This window comes from Mauremys mutica, chromosome 22 (genome assembly GCF_020497125.1).
Source record: "Mauremys mutica isolate MM-2020 ecotype Southern chromosome 22, ASM2049712v1, whole genome shotgun sequence".
Taxonomy (NCBI): domain Eukaryota; kingdom Metazoa; phylum Chordata; order Testudines; family Geoemydidae; genus Mauremys; species Mauremys mutica.
In genome coordinates, this window is record NC_059093.1 from 21,920,297 (window position 1) to 21,926,455 (window position 6,159).

Genomic DNA, 6,159 nt, shown 5'->3' on the forward strand with positions numbered 1-6,159 from the left:
CGTAGGGTTTTCAGGTGGGGTGCCCTCCCGCCAGGGTTGGGCTCCAGGGGAGGTTTGGCAGCTTAAGGGACTGGGCAGGGGGGTTGCTTGGAGGAGGTTTGAGGACCAACAGCGACGGGGAAGTTGGACACTGGCCAGAATACCAGGGAGACAAGGCAGGTGAGGTGATACCTGTTACTGGACCAGCTTTGGAGCCACACAGGGTCTTCTTCATGCAGGGGAAAGGTGCTCAGAGCATCACAGTTCAATAGAAGGTGGAACGCTCTGCCCTGAGCACCAGACAGTCCCCTACTTCCTGGAACAGTGGGGGCCTGTCCCCATTGTCCTGTAAACAGCCCCACCATGTAACCCAGAGGTGGCTGCATCTTAGCAGCGGTCACTGCTCCAGAGGAGATGGTACATACAGGCCACTGCCCTATGTGGCCACCAGACGTCACAGACTGTGCACTGTCTTAGCTGGTCCCACACATTACTGCCCCAAGAGGTAAGGTACACACAGGCTACTACTCAAACTGGGCACCTGGGGTCACTGCAGCAATGGTTGCGGGGGATACATGCAGGGCACTGCCGCACATGGCCACCAGGGGGCACTGCTACAATGGTGGTGGTGGGGGGGATGATAAACAGGCCACTGCCTGAAATGGCCACTACCACAATGGTGTGGGGAGAGGGGGAGGGAGATACCAATAGGGCACTGCCACACCAGGGCACCATGGGGAGGTCACTGCTCCAATTAGTAGAGATACACATCGGGTAGTGCCCCAACTGGGGGCCCTACCCCAGAGAGAGAGGGGGCGGGGGAGAGAAGAGGAAATCAAAGGCCACTGCCTCACTTAGCCACCAGGGGTCACTACCTAAATAGGGGGGACACACACACAGGGCACTGCCCCACCTGACCAGCAGGGGTCACTGCCCCAATTGGGGGATATACAGAGGGTATTGTCCCACGGGGATGCCAGGGATCAGTGCCTGCCATACCTGGCTCAGGGGTAGAGGGGATAGGGTGACCAGATGTCCCGATTTTATACGGACAGTCCCGATATTCGGGGCTTTTTCTTATGTAGGTGCCTATTACCCTCCACCCCATCCCGATTCTTCACACTTTCTATCTGGTCACCCTGGGCGGGGGGAGGGGGGCTACACACAGGGCACTGCCATACTTGGCCACCAGTGCACATCCCTAGTGGGGGAGTGACACACCAGGAGCAGGGCTCACTGCCACAAACGGGTTGGAAGATACCCAGGGCACTGCCTGACACGGCCACCCAGGCACCCTGCCACCTTGGGGGAGGTGAAGAACACACCTCAGGCACTGACTCCTCTGGCTACCAGTGCTCACTGGCCCAATGCAGGGGTTGGGGGGAGTAAATACACACAGGGGACTGCCCCACTGGGACAACACGAGTCACCGAGATGAGAGTGGGATACGCAGAGGGCACTGCCCCAATGGCTGATATACATACAGGGCCCTGCCTCACCTACCCACCAGCGCTCACAGGCGCAATGGCAGTGGTGGGGTCACATAGGCAACTGCCCTCAGTGGCCACCAGGGGGTGCTGCAGCAATGCAAGGGGGGATACGTGCCAGGCATTGCTGCCCCTCGCCACCAGGAGTCACTGCTCCTACAAGAAGGCACCTACAGGACACTCCCGTGCCTGGCCAGCAGGGGTCACTATCACTGGGGAGGGGCTTTAGGGAAATATAGAAAGAGCAACTAACTGCAGTGGGGAAAATCGTCATCTACCGGGGAGAAAGAACGGACTCCGCTAGGACATCGCACCAACTCCGGCCAGGCTGGATACCAGCAATTCGGGGCTGGGGCAGCTCCAGCTAGAGGCTGGGCAGAGGCAGGTGACCTCGGTCTCTGTGCTGAGCAGGCTGCTTTGGCAGCGAGGAGGGACAGGGAACCCCCCGGCCAGGGTCTTGCTGCCCAAGGAGGGGGAGATCTGTGGCAGGATTTGGAGTAGCTGGTTCAGCAGCCGTGAGCCGCACGCTTGTCCCTGCCTGAGCTCTCCAGGAGCACATAACGCACAGGTGTGCACTGGATGTAGGCACCAATGTAACGACAGGGCCAGACTCTGCTGAGTGCTGCCTGCGAGAGACAGGGGCAGAGTCAGACGGGGGCAGGAGATGACAGGGCCAGCGGCCATGAGCTGAACCCATCACAAGTCCAGCCTGTGATGTCACCATCCGTCCCTCCAGCTCTCCATCTGTCCCGCTGTCCGTCCAACTCTCAACCCCCCATCCGTCCCCAATGTATGCCACACACCCCCCTTCACCCATCTGCCTCACACACTCATCTATTTCCTCATGCATCCTGCTGTCCCTCTGATTGTCCCTGCAGTGCCCAGCACAAGGAGGCATAGTGGACCCTGAGCGAGGCTTTTGGGTGATGCAGTAATGGAGCTAGCGGGTGATAAGGGGGGTTTTGGGCATCTCTAATCCCAGCCCCACTTCTCCTGTACCCAAAGCCATGACCGCGAGCCCACCCCTCTCAGTCTCAGACCCCACAGCCCCTGAGACATGACTGGCCACTCACGCTGTGACCCAGTGACAGCAATGAGGTCTCCCCGAGGGTAGGGGGTGGGAGGAGCAACCCCCTTATCCTGGCAGGCAGGACACATCCTTCCCAGTATGGCAGAGACCTTGCCCGTGGGCAGATAGACCCAGCTGAGCCCATAGGAGACTGGGGGAGGGGGAGCAGAGGAAGAGGATGCAGGCAACTGAACATGAGAGGTGTCCATGAAAGGAGAGAGAGAGTTTGAGTGTAAGTTGGCCAACACAGAGAGAGAAACCTCGGAGAAAGAAACTCAGAACAGGGAGACACCCTCATGGATCCAACTTTCTGCTAGGGAGCACACACCACGCCTGGCCAGAGAGATGATCAGCCCCCGCAAATGGCAACATCATCTCTCTTGAAGCCACAGCTAGTCTGGAAACCCACACCCAGGTAACGGGACGTCCCTGCTTGGAGCCAGGGGGCCTGTGACCAGAGCCCTTCCCAAACCAGACACTTCTCTCACCGACAGAGACAGCTACTCTCATCCCAGCTGGGCAGGTCTTGCCTGGCATCAACAGGATTCACCGTGTCACTGCTCTCGCTCACTTTCCATCTCACCTCAAGGCTGGACTCCGTCCCCGCGACTTCTTTTCCCTTGGTATGAAACACAACACAAAAGAAAAAGCAATGGTGGCGAGGCTCCTCTTCTCGCTACTCCCGCACCCCAGGGCTCCGGCTTCAACCCTCCTCCCATTCTGCCATCACAGCTACAATTAGAAATCTGAGCCCGGGGCTCACACCTGGTTGTCTCCCCAATCCTTGGCGCTGTCCAGCATGTCTCCCTCCACAGAAGTCACCTGGCCTCGTCTTAGACTGCATCTTCATATTGCTCTTCTTCTTCCCAGAGCTCCTGCTCTGCTCCTCAGACCTGTCTGTCCTCAGCTCTGCAGGCAGAGGGGAAGGGGCATGATGGGAACACACATGCCCCATTCCAGACACCACGCAGCATCCACCGGGCTACCAAACCACGTCACTTTCGGCCAAAAACCACCCCCCACCCCGAGGGAGCAAAACGCCTTTGTGAGCTCAGCACACGCAAGCCAGGAAAAGATCAACACCCACACCCAGCCCAGCCAAAGTGGGAGCTTCCCCCACTTCCCGGCCACAGGTCCATGGGGCTCATGGATGGAGAAGTTTGGTGGGCTGTGGGGATCCCTGAAGAACTAGCTCAGCGTGTGAATGAGTGACTGGGATGTATGTGGGGGCCGGACTGTGGGTTGAGGTGTCCAGGGGGACCCTAGGGAAGGGACTAGGGGGATTAGGGATAGATGAAGGTGGGGATACCAAGGTGCATTGTGGGAATGTGGGATTTAGAGAGCCCAGAGTGGGTGGGTGGGGGCGGGTTGGAGGGCCCCACAGTGGCTGAAAAGGGGAACCCGGCAGGTTGGGGGGCAGCAGAGATTGGAGATGAGGAGCCTCACACCCTGGGGATGGACTGGGGCAGTGGGGGGGATGGGAAAGTGGGGCCCAGCAATGGAGAAATGGGCTGGAGGCAATTAGGGGCAGGGCACTGAGGGGGAGGAGGAGGGGGGGGAGTCGGGGCGCTGAGGAGGGTGGGGGGGGGCAAAGGGAAAGGCCAGGCAGAGCGGACAGGGTGGGGGAGGGGACGCCAGGGGCGGTGCTGGCGGGAGAGTCACAGCGGATGGGGGGACACTGCGAGGGCAGGTGGGGGGGTTGAAGGCCCCGCGGCCCCAGGCCCAGCTGGGGGGGGGGGTGAAGCCCTTTCACTCCGCGCTGCCTCTGCCCCCCAAGCCGAGTCTCTGTCCCGCGCTCTCTCCGCCAATCAGGGAGCGGGGAGGGGCGCGGCGAAGTGACGAGAAACGGCCCCTCCTCCCATAGAGGCCGCGTGTGAGAGAGAGAGAGAGAACTACGCTTCCCAGAGTGCACCGGGAGGGGGGCGTTGTCTGAGCAACTGGCGTGTCACTTCCGCTCTGGGACGAGCCAGGAACTACAACTCCCAGCCTGCCCCAGGGCACTTCCGTCCTCTCCAGCCCAGGCGAGGGCGGGTCCCTGGGTCAAACCTGACACCTCCCCCCCAACGCAACTCCTCATCCCTGCCCCGCCCCCCAGAGAGCCCCGGCCCCGCCCCCCCGGCTCCTGACTCGAACTCGTGAGCCCCGTCCCCGGCCCCCCCCCCGCAGCGCCCGCTCCCCCGGCATCAGGGAGGCATCAGAACCCCCTGAAATTACCCTGGGACCAGCATGATCTGCCTCCGCCCTGCCCTGCATGTATTCGGAGTGAGTCAGTTTCCCTGTCCAAATGTGTGTCCTGCCCTGTGTCTCTTCTCCTCCCCAGTTCCCTCCAAACCAGCCCATTTCCCCTGCACCCCGGGCTGGGTCTCTGCCAATCCCCCTTCTCCCCTCCTGACCCCAATATCTCCCTGCCCCTACAGGTCTATAGGGCTGAATCCCTCCCTCCCCCCTTCTCCCCTCATTTCCTGCCTCTGGGGGGTCTATGGAGATGGGTCTCTCCTCCCTCCAACCCCTCCCCTGCCCCAAATATCCCTCTGGGGCTCTGTGGGGCTGGGGCTCTCTCCCTGCCCCTGTGCTCCCCCCTGCACACGATGTCCTGGGAGTGACTCAGTTTCCCTGGACCAACATTTCACAGACCCCACCCCCACCCCACATGTGCAGGGGTCACTGGGTCTGTGTCCCAGCTCTGCTAAGGGCCTTGGCTGATTTTCCCAAAGTGCTTCCTTCTGAATCCAGCACATCTGCCCCTGCCCCGCCCAGTCACTGCCCCCCCCCCCGTGTGGGGGCACCAGCACTGTGCCGGGTCGTGATGGGAAATTGTCCAAGCTGGCCCAGGAGAGACGTGTGTGTCCCTGCTGCCCCCTGCTGGTGGGGCTGAGCCCTGCTCTCTCTGTGTGTGTGTGTGTGTGTGTGTTGGCTTTGCAGGATTTTGTATCCTGCAGCAAGTGACACACACACACACATTGACGCAGAAAGGGACTCTCAGTCCCAAGAACACTCACACACAACACACCCAGAGGGGCAGGCTAGCCCAACCCCCAAAGAGAGAAACAATCACACCCCCAGTCACACTCACAATCACACACACACACACCAGAATATTCGCAATTGTGCTCAGAGTTCACTCCCACTGCTCCCAACACAAGGACCTCCTGCCCCACACAGCCTGTGCCGAGGCCTGTGGAACTCACTGCCACTGGAGAATGGACCTTTCCAGGAGACCAATAGACATGGCCGTGGTGACAGAGGGGGCTGGGCTCCCAGGGTCTGACCCGGGCTGAGACTGGTTCTGACCTAGAGGGGTCTATCCAACAGGGAGCAGCGTGACCCACACACAAACCCACCAGAAGCGCCTTTCTTAGCGGGTCTCCCAGGCCATCCCCCACCCTGCCCCGGGATGGGTAACAAAGGGGCAGTACGGGACTCTGGGCTGTGTCACAACCCGGCCCCAGCCCCCCACTCACACAAGCTGGTGAGTTGGGTAACTGCTGAGGGATTGCACAAGAGAGAGTCAGAGCCAGGGAGAGAACCCAGGAGTCCTGGCTCCTCCCCGACACACTCCATAACCACTGGACCCCACTCCCCTCCCAGGGTTGGAGACAGAACCCAGGAATTCCCACCAACCCC